This window comes from Chinchilla lanigera, unplaced genomic scaffold (genome assembly GCF_000276665.1).
Source record: "Chinchilla lanigera isolate Chin_1 unplaced genomic scaffold, ChiLan1.0 scaffold00144, whole genome shotgun sequence".
NCBI lineage: Eukaryota > Metazoa > Chordata > Mammalia > Rodentia > Chinchillidae > Chinchilla > Chinchilla lanigera.
Genome location: NW_004955545.1, coordinates 2,129,608 through 2,140,779, shown reverse-complemented (window position 1 = coordinate 2,140,779; position 11,172 = coordinate 2,129,608). Strand labels below are relative to the sequence as shown.

The 11,172-nt window shown below is 42.5% G+C and overlaps 1 non-coding gene across 1 annotated transcript; it reads left to right on the top strand.

Moving 5' to 3' along the window:
- Positions 1 to 1,400: 1,400 nt before the first annotated feature.
- Trnat-agu lies at positions 1,401 to 1,472 on the top strand. Its single transcript has one exon. It is a non-coding gene; the product is annotated as a tRNA-Thr (tRNA).
- The last annotated feature ends 9,700 nt before the right edge of the window (positions 1,473 to 11,172 follow it).

Sequence of the window (11,172 nt, the reverse complement as noted above, 5' to 3'; positions counted from 1 at the left end):
GATCCTCCTACCTCAGCCCCTCAGAGTGCTGATATTCAGTAATATATTAAGATGTCAGTGGGCTGGTGGGGGCTGGGGCTTTAGCTCAGCGGCACAGCTCCTGCCTGGCAAGCACAAGGTCCTGAATTTGATTCCCAGTACCAAAAAAGAAAAAAAAAGGTGTCAACTCTTATAATTGTAGATTCAATGAAATCCTAATCAAAATCATGGCAAAGCTGAAGAGTCTACAGTGTTACCCAGTATGCTGTTGGCATTGTTGTAAACAAGCAAGTTAAGGGCAAGATTATTGCTGAGAGGATTAATGTGCATATTGAGCATATTAAACAAAGAGTCGAGATAGCTTCCTGAAATGGGTCAAGGGAAATGTTCAGAAAAAGAAGCCATGACGGGCTTGGTGGTACATTCCTGTAATCCCAGCAGTCAGGAGGCTGAGGCAGGAGGATCACCGTGAATTTTAGGCCAGCCTGCGCTACAAAGTGAGTTTAAGGCCAGTTTGAACTACATATTGAAATCCTGTCTCAAAAAGGCAGGAAAGAAAGAGAAAGAAAGTAAGAAAATTTAAAACTTCTCACTGAAAATACATTTAAAAGAATGAAAAGACAAGCATAGACTGAGAGAACATATTTGCAAATTACAGATATGATAAATGATTTATGGCCCGGGATATACCTCAGCAGCACAAGCACTTGCCTGGCAAGTGCAATGTCCTGAATTCAATTCCTGGCACCAAAAAAAAAAAAAAAAAAAAAAAAAGGATTTATATCTAGAATACCTCAAGAATTCTCAAAGTTCAATAATGAGAAGAAAACAAGCTTTTCTTTTTGGGTATTGGGGATTAAACCCAGAGCCTTCACATTGAGATATGTCCCCAGCCCTTTTTTTTTACTTTTTATTTTAAAACAAGGCCTTAGCCAGGTGTGGTGGCACATGCCTATAATCCCAGCACTTGGGAGGCTGAGGCAGGAGGATCTTGCGAGTTCGAGGCCAGCCTGGGGTATAAAGTGAGCTCAAGGCAGCCTTAACTGCATGGTGAGACCCTGTCTCAAAATGACAAAAAAAAAAAAAAAAAAAAAACACAAGGCCTTGCTAAATTTCCCAGTTGGGGCTCCAACTTGTAATCCTTCTGCCTCAGCCTCCAGAATGCTGGGATTACAGGTGTGTGCCACCATCCCAAACTCAACAGATTTATTTTTTATAGAAGCAAACCTGAGATGTAAAGCACTTGCCTAGCATGCATAAGACCCTAAGTTCAATCTCCCCTCAAAAGAGGGGTGTAGAGAGAAAGGATTTGAACAGGTACTTCATGAGAGAAGAACTACAGATATCAAGTAAGCAGGTGAGAAAATGCTCAAAGTCACTACCCACTAGGAAAGTGCAAATTAAAACCACAATGAGAGGTTGGAGTTGTGGCTCAGTGGTAGAGCACTTGCCTAGTATGCATGAGGTCCTGGGGTCAATCCCCAGCAACACAGAAAAAAGTAATGCAACATTCTTATTAAAATATTTCAATAAAAAAGATTGACCATATCAAACATTGGAGAGGATATGCAGTAACTAAATTTTCTTACACATTAGTGAGAACCTAAAATTATATAATCACCTTTAAAAACAATTGTGTACTTTCTTGAAAAGTTAAACATATACTTACTATATGTCCCATCCATTCTACTCCTTGGCATTTACTCAAGACAAATGAAAGTAATTGATGTTCACATAAACATCTGTACACAAGTATTCACAGCAGTTTTAAATTGGAAACAATTTAAATGCAGTCTAGTTATTCATTGACAGGTGAACAGATAAGCAGATTGTGGCCCATTCCTTTTTGTTTGTTTGTTTTTGTTTTTCTTTCAGTACCAGGAATCAAACTCAAGACCTTGCGCTTGCCAGGCAGGCACTGTGCCGCTGAGCTAAATCCCCAGCCCCTGTGGCCCATTCCTACAATGGAATATTACTCAACAATGAAAACAAGTGGATACTTACTACATGCAACAAGATGCCCAGACACAGTCCTGATGGCTCTTAGACCATGTTAGTGTCTCCTCTTAAGCTACATTGAAGCAGCTGTTTTTCCTCCTAAGTCCAGCATCCCTGTTCCACATGCACTATATTCACATCCTATGTTTACCAGCCCCTAATCCTGGACATAAGCTCCTCTAAAACAGGATGACCCTGTGCTATATCCACTTGCTCTAGACCATGCTGGCTCTGGAGTGCTGCTTAAGCTGTGGCTCAGAGTGTGCCCCTCCTCTGTCCCTGAGTTGGTTTCCATTTCAGACATCAAGGTGTTTATCACCCCAAAATAGGAGGGGAAGATGCATCCTGTCTTGGTCAATTTTCTGCTACTATAACAGAATGCCACAGACTGTGTAGTTTATAAATAATTGAAGGTAATTTGCCTCTCAGTTGTAGAGGCTAAGAATTCTGAGGACTGGCATTTGATGAGGGCATTTCACAATAAGGTGGAGAGATATCCTGGGTCATAACAGGAAGGAGAGCTGACAGTGTAGCTTGTTTAACATGCACGAGGCCCTAGGTTTGCTCTCTAGCACCAGCAAGAAAGAGAAGAAAAGAAAAAAGAAAAGAAGAAAGGGAAAGAGAGAATGATCACCAGTTTATTGGCTCAGGGAGTTAAGTGTATGGATGCTATGTGGAAAATGGATGAACAGATGTATAGTAGTATCACATGAAGCATTAGAAAATACATGAAGGGGACTGGGGATGTAGCTTAATGGTAGAGCGATTTCTTAGCATGCACAAAGCCTTGGGTTTGAGCCTCAGGACAGGAAGAAAGAAAGAAAGAAAGGAAAGAAAGAAAGAAAGAAAGAAAGAAAGAAAAAGAAAGAAAGAAAGAAAAAGAAAGAAAGAAAGAAAGAAAGAAAGAAAGAAAGAAAGAAAGAAAGAAAAAGTAAGCTGGTGGTGCACCATTGTGATTGTGATTCCAGTTCTCTGGGAGGCTGAGGCAGGAGGACTGTAAATTCTAGTCCTGTCTGGGCAACATAGTGACTTAGCCTGTCTCTAAACTTAAATAATAAAAAGGGCTAAGGATATAGTGCAGTGTGAAGGCCTTAGATTCAATCACTAGTAATGATTAAAAAAAAGAAGAAGAAAAAAAAGAGAGAGGAAGAGAGGAAAAGAAAATATAGGAAGAGAAGCAAGGTGAAATGTTTGTGAATCATCTGGGTATTGCAGACTTAACACGCAGCTGGCCACCTGGTCTGGAAAGGACTTGGTCTCCTGAAGATCTTCAGTGAAAGATGGCGATGGGCAACCCTGTGGAAGGAAAGGTCCAGTAGCTCAGTGAATATGGTTGGTTGCCTTCCCAGCATCCATGTTCCCTTTCTTCTTTTTCAGAGAATTTAATTTTGTTCCAGTATCCACTTTTCCTCTGAGTCCAAACCCATGACTTGGAAGAAGCTAATTCTATCCCTAGTACTAGGGTTGGTCCCGATTAGTTTAATCTAATTGCAATGTAATCATTTTATGCTTGGAGTGGTGGCACACATCTATAATCCCAGCTACTCAGGAGGCTGAGGCAGGAGGATTGTTTTTGTAGCAAGTATAGGTATAGTTATGTGATCTCTCTTGACTGCAATTGGTTCAGGAGCCAAGGATTAGGCTAATCAATACACGATTTCATCCAGATGACTGTTGTTAGTCCACAGGTTAGTCTAATCAAGCAGAAATGGAAAACATTTTTTTTTTTTTGTCTTTTTTTGAGACAGGGTCTCGCTATGCAGTTCAGGCTGGCCTTGAGCTCACTTTGTAGCCCAAGCTGGTCTCGATCTCACAACAATCCTCCTGCCTCAGCCTTCCTGAGTGCTGGGATTACAGGCATGCACCACCGCGCCCGGCGGAAGGCATTTTTAATTCTGAGAGGCAGAAAGATTTTTTTTCTCTTGTTGGACTCAAATACAAAAGAAGACTGCCTCTGGCAGTCATGCTGTCTTAACCTGAAGGAAGCCAGGCTAAGAATAAGGGTTCCTGTAGGGAAGACAGAGAAACTTAAGCATGTACTGTCTTTGAACTTCTAGTTATGAGAGATAATACATTTTTGTTTGTTTGTTTGGTTGGTTTTTTTTTCTTTTTTTTTGGTCTTTTTGAGACAGGGTCTTGCTATGCAGTTCAGGCTGGCCTTGAGCTCACTTTGTAGCCCATGCTGGTCTCAAACTTGCAATGATCCTCCTGCCTCAGCCTCCCACGTGCTGGGATTACAGGTGTGCACCACCATGCCCGGCGAGATAATACATTTTATTATTATTGTTTAAGCCATTTTGAATTGGATTTCCCATTACCTGTAATGACTAATGCCCTGGTTCAAACGTGAAGGAATGCACAATTGATGAACAGTAATTTTTAAAGCAGAAGGGACCAGTTATGGTTACTAAATGTATTGTTTACTGTAGTAGAAGAAAGAGATAATAGGTAGTTTTTTTTTTTTTTTTTTTTGGTTTTTCTCCGGTACCAGGAACCGAACTCACGACCTTGCGCTTGCCAGGCAGGCGCTTTGCCTCTGAGCTAAATCCCCAGCTGTTATAGTTCTGTTATAGGCAGCTGAGTTAAATAGAAGTATTATAGGCAGTCAGACAGGGCCAGGCCCTCAAAGGAGCCAACATGAAAGACAAGACAAGATATGTATTTGCCGTGGGCCAGACCTCAAGACAAAAGATTAAACAAATGCACCCACATACCTCCCTAGGGATGGACATCAGGGGTTGATATTTTAAATAGTTAGCCATCACCTTGAAGAGTCACTGACCCAACCCCTTACAGGAAAAGCCCCTGTTCTATATTTGTGCCCACTTGCTATGTGACTGGCTTCCCCATTTGATCCCGATTTAATCAATTTTACCTGAACAATTCTTATTGGCTGACCATAGTTTTGTCCATTTTTCCCCTACCTTGGACCTGCCTCACCTTGTGGTTTTACTCTATAAAAGTCTCTAGAAAAGACAGAGTCTTGGGCAACCCACTCAGAATAAATATATTCTGCTCTTAACCTCTGTTGTTCCTAAAATTCATTCTTTGATTTTAGAGAACACGAACTCGTCCCAGATATCGTTCAGGTTGGGAGTTTTTATTTTCCTGTATCAGTTCCATTGCTCCAAGCAGAGCATACCCTAAACCGTCCTTTCCTTGTGTGATTTTGGGGGAAGGTGAAGCTCAGGGAGTGGAGAGTTTTCAGAGATGTAAGTGGATAGACACTGTCTACAGCAGATGGTCACTCCGGTAAGACTGTGTTGACTGTTGGCACTCAGCGGCCAGGTTGTCCAAGAGCAGGCTGACACTGATAGGAGGATGTTCTCTTTGGAAAATTGTTATTGGCTCAACAAGTGTAGAACAATTCTGATGGCTACTTCTTGCCACTGCTATAGATAATCAAATCAGTCCTTTTATAAGTTTATGGGGTAGGGCGTAGTGGTGCACGCCTGTAATCCCAGCACTTGGGAGGCTGAGGCAGGAGGATCCTTGCGAGTTCAAGGGCTATAAAGTGAGCTCAAGGCCAGCCTGAACTGCATAGTGAGACCCTGTCTCAAAAAGACCAAAAAAACCCAAAAAAGTTTATGGGACCTTTTTTTTTACAAGTCTCTTTTAATTTTTATTTTTATTAGTACATATGTGCAGTACATAGTGGTTACATTCCTCGTAAGGAGTTGACATGTGTATATAACACACCTTAATTCTCTTTTTCATCCTCTTCCCCCTCCCCTCCCTCCTCCCTATGGGAACTTTTTTGATTCTTAGAAAGCAGTATATATCCTCCATCCCAAGGCCAGTTCCTCCATGTGTTCTTAAATTCTTCCCAAATCATCCTCCAGTGAATTTCTCTCTGTCTCTCAATCTCACTCTCTCTCTCTCTTTCTCTCTCTCTCTCTCTCTCTCTCTCTCTCTCTCTCTCTCTCTCTCTCTCTCTCTCTCTTCTCTCTTTTCCAGACAAAGTTTTACTATGTAGTTCAGGCTAGCCTTTAATTCACTATGTATCCAAGGCTGGCCTCAAACTCACAGAGATCCTCCTGCCTCAGCCTCCTGAGTGCCTAGCAGTGATGCTTCTTTTACTGCAAATAACAGAAATCACCTCAAGCTACTTCCAGTGATGACACAGATAGCTATCTAGGGACAGGACGACATTGGTTATGGGAGTTCTTGAAAACCCTTTGACCTTTGCTTCCCTAGCTCCATCTTCTCTCTCACCATTAATGCAGTAGATGGGAATGCTGGCCTAAAGGGTTAGGATCCTGAATGTATTCTATGTTGTAGTAGATCTGAGCAGATTTAGATAAGATAATGAGAAGACAAAATAGTACAGCCCTCAGGAAGCAAGTTCTATACTTTTATGCTTCTCATTATGTTCCTGCTTCTGCTGCTTTCACTGACACTGAAGCTTCTGCTCTACTCTCCTATTCTTCCACACAGTCTAGATCCTTTGCCTGCTCTTCTTGGGCATATCCCAGAGAGTTACCCAGTCTTGCTTGACATCCTAGCACCGGGGATTACCCTAACTCTTTGATTCTGAAAATCCTTGGGGAAAAATATTTCAGACTTTAGTCTAATCCAGTCTGTATCAGTATCAGTCACCTTTCCCATTGCTGAGACACATGCCCAACATCCACATTTTAAAAGAGGAAATATTTAATTTAGCTCACGGTTTTGGGGAATTCAGTCCATAGTCATCTGGCTCCAAGGCAGGAACATCACGGTGGAAGGGTATACTGGAGCAAAGCTGTTCAATTTATGGCAGCTGGAAAGCAGAGCAGGGGACCAGCACCAGGAGAATGGGCTGGAAGAAGGTATAGATAACGGTGGTCCTGACCTTTTTGGCACCATTTGTTTTAATGAAAGATAATTTTTCTATGGGTGGGGGTGGGAGGCTGGTTTGGGGATGATTCAAGGGTACTACACTTATTCTGGATTTTATTTCTACTATTATTACATATAATGAAATAATTCAGAATCAGTGGGGGGCCTGAGCTGGTTTTCCTGCAATTAGGTGGTCCCATCTGGGGGTGATGGGAGAGAGTGACACCCAAGCACCAGAAACATAGCATAAGCACCAAAATGTGTTGCTTATGTCATCTGTTCTGTAATTTCCTTTTGGTTGATGTCACCAAAAAAAACCCCAACTCACAAAGACAGGATGTTAGAAATGGAAGCAGGCTTTTCACTGCTTTTGTGACAATCTCAGGCTATTTCACCTTGACTTTAATCTAGAATATATAGAGATTTGAAATTGTTCCAAGCATACATTTAAGGTCACCATCATTTTTGACCTCAAGCAGTAAATCCTCTGTTAGCACCAACAAAGTTAATTCACCTGGTTTATTCACAAATGGGTATGGATCAATTCCTTCCCAGTTCAGAGGTTCTTTGTGGTTGGGAAGTAATACTGAAACTCTTTTTTTTTTTTTTTTTTTTTAAGAGAGGAAAGGTTTCTTTAGCTCACAGTTTGTGGAGGTTTCAGTCTATAATCAGCTGGCTCCAAGGCAGAGGAGCAACAGTTCACGGCAGCAGAAGACAACAAAAGCAACAAGAGCAAAAAGGGAGAAAGAAGTCTCTTTCTGCCCCTGTATCTTTTCCAGACTGCTGGGATTAGAGTGGTGCCAATCCAATCAGTGGAGTGATCCAGCAATCACCCAGTTTTAATCCCAGTACCCTTAATTCCAGCATTGTATTATGAATCAGGAACAAACTAGATTTAACTACCTCTGAAAAAGCCTGCAACCCATGACTGCATGAGGTTTTGGGGAGACATGTAGACACAAACATAACATTCTGTCCCTGGCCTCCCAATGACTTGTGCACATCCTTTATGGAAAAAGCATTTAGTATATCTCCAAGAGTTGCCAAGGTCCTAACAGTTTCTGCACTGCTGAGAAGTCCAAGTCCCAAGTCTCCTCTGAGATTTAAGGTAAAGTCTTAGCTGTGAGCCCCTGTACAAATGAAAAGAAAGTTAAATACTTCCAACATTCAATGGCACAAGATAGACATTTTCATTCCAAAAGCTATAAACGGGGCGATACAAAGGAATGAGACCAAAGCAAGTCCAAAATCCAGCAGGGCGAACATTAAGTCCTGCAGTTCCATGTGCAGTATCTGAGGCAATCTGAGGCAAGCTGGGTATTCCAGAGGGCTTGGGTGGCTCTGCCCCAAGGGTACTACCAGTGGCTGTAGCTCCCATGGCTTTTCTCTTGGGCCTGCTCTGCTCCCTCCTTGAGGTTTTCCTTAGATGATCCACGTTGTGGCTTCTCCAGACTTCTGGGGTCTCCCCTGTTCTTTTAGCTCCTCACTCACAGCTTCACACACTGCCCTCTCAGGGGCACACTGCTCGGCCTCCCAGGCCTTCTGAAATTGAGGTGGAAGCCTCCCTGACCCTACAACTGTTCCATTCTGCATGCACCGAAAAGCAGTACCATGTGGATGATGCCAAGGTCTGCTACCAGCTGATGCAGGAGCCAGGCTTCCCTCTCTTTTGGCAGAGAATAGGGATTGAGTGCCTGCATCACTGAGTACTCTGAATCCAATTCTGAGGAACAAATTCTCTATGTTGCCACCATTCTGGAACATGGTGCTCTGCAGCTTTCTTGTCAAAGCAGACTTTCTCTTTTGCATCTTTGAGGTTGTGAAGCTTCTTGTGAGGCCTTCAGGTCATCTTTTCTATTCTCCTGTTCCTACTCAGCAATCAAGATCTCTTCTGCTCTATCTTTGCAGTCCACAGCTTTATTGGAGCTTTTTTCTGGCCAAATTTACAACAGTGGCAAGCGTAAGGTTGTGAGTTCTATTCCCGGTACCGGAAAAAAATCAACAAAACAAAACAAAACAAAAAAACACAACAGTTTAAATCACTCTGCTGGGCTCTTTGCTCTTGATTCATAACATAAATCTGGGAAAAAGCCCCCAATAATAGCCATGCCACTGCCTCAACATTAGACTGCCTTGAAACTGCTTCTGCCAGATTAATTAGTCTGTTGCCCTTAATCTCTGTCTCAGGCAAAGTCTCTGGACAAGGGCAAAATGCAGACAAACTTTCTGTCAAGCCATAACACATATCATCTGGAGCCTAACAACCAAGGCAGTTCTTCTTCCCAGCAGAAACCTCTCGAGCCTGGTCTTTACTGACAGGATTTCTATCAGCCTTCTGGTCTTCTAAGTTCTGACCAGAATCTTCCATACAGAATAACTGAAGGCGCCGGGCATGGTGGTGCACGCCTATAATCCAAGCACTTGGGAGGCTGAGGTAGGAGGATTGTTGTGAGTTCAAGACCAGCCTGGGCTACAAAGTGAGCTCAGGGCCAGTCTGAACTGGATAGCAACACCCTGTTTCAAAAAAAATCCAAGGGGGCTGGGGATTTAGCTCAGCGGCACAGCGCCTGCCTGGCAAGCACGAGGTTGTGAGTTTGATTCCTGGTACTGGAAAAAAAAAAAAGCAAAGACAAAAACAAAAAAAACCCCAGAATAACTGAAGGCATTCCAGCTGTACGTTTTTAGCTGGCATCTGTGAACCTTTTTAGTTTTTTGTTTTTTGTTTTTGTTTTTTTTAGTTTTTTCTCTGGTACCGGGAATCGAACTCACGACCTTCCGCTTGCCAGGCAGGCGCTTTGCCGCTGAGCTAAATCCCCAGCCCCCTGTGAACCTTTTTAAACTCTTCCCACAAGCCATTCCCAAAGGTTCCTGAACCACATGGTCAGGTATAGTCACAGCAACAACCCTACTTCTCTGGTAACAAATTCTTAGTTACTTTTTTCTTGTTGCTGAGACAAAATACCTGATACCCAAAGTTAAAGGGGCAAGTGTTTGTTTAGCTCACAAGTTTGTAGAGGTTTCAGCTCATAATCAGCTGGCTCCAAGGCAGGGTGGTGTGGCAGAGGGGCAACTGTTCATAATGGCAGAAGACAGCAAGAACAACAAGAGCGAAAGGTCTGAAATTCTGGAAAGCTGAGATGGGGAATCCTGCACCAGCTCCAAGAAAGAAGGCCCTGACATAATCTCTTTCAACATCCCTGCTAATGTCGGAAACATCAAAAATCCCAATGTTCACTCATTACCCCCATAGTTCCAGTTTGGCTTTTAATGTAGCCACTTTATCTGCTGACTTTAACATGGTTCTCATTCACCCTTGAAGTGACATATTGACGTCTTCATGGAGCATATTGACAAAGCGACATATTCACGGAGCAGGTTGAATATGTCACATGAATAAGCAAGCTTTGCAACTTTTCTATGTCAATGAAATGTGCTACCAGTGGCAACTATTTTCCCAAAAGAAATATCTGGAGCAGCTTGTATAACTCAAGAACTATGAGTGAACAACCTTTATATGCCATCTCATTTCTGTGTATAAGAGAAGATGGGTGTAATCTTCACCCATCTTTTCTCAGAGCTGCACAAACAGATGTGAGTTAAAGGGATGTGTTTTAATGTGGTTGGAAGTGTTAATCACATCCTGCAAATGATAAGTTCTGGTGACATTCTTCAGCTAGCTGGTGTTCCTCTATGGATGACACAGTGCATAGACTGCTATTCAGAAGTAACCCCTTTGACTTGAGTAGTGAAATCACAAAACTGTCCAACCATGGCAGCTACTCTATCTGTGCACATACTGACACAAAATGACCAGGGCAGTTTTCCTGTTAGGTAATCACTGAAACACTTGAATAGTTTTGCAGCTGTCGTGTTGTGGTTTGGTAACAAAAGTGCACATAACATTTCCTCATCCACATCCTCCTGAAAAATACATCCCACGAAAACAAGCATTGTTGCCTTGTTGTCAGTATCACTAGACTTGTCAACCTGGATTGTGCTATTTCATCCGTTGGTCTAGTTATGGTGCTGGCTGAAAGAGGAACATGTGCCACCTTGTGAACCGCAGCCTCTCCTAAAATTTCCTGACAAACTGCCCTGGCAGCAGGCTCAACAATAATACAGTGTTCCTTAGCTTTAGCAATGCAATGAGCGCCCAAGAATGATGCTTTCAGTATAGGCACCTTTGATGAAGAGGTGGCCTGCAATAATTTCTTCTGTTCTTCATGCTCATGGTGTTTTTTCTTTGAAAAATTTCAAAGGCTTACCTTTTTTTGGTACTGGGAATTGAACTCACAACCTTGTGCTTGTTGGGCAGGCACTATGCCGCTGAGCTAGATCCCTGGCCAGTCAAGGCTTCCCTTTTAATGCATCCCC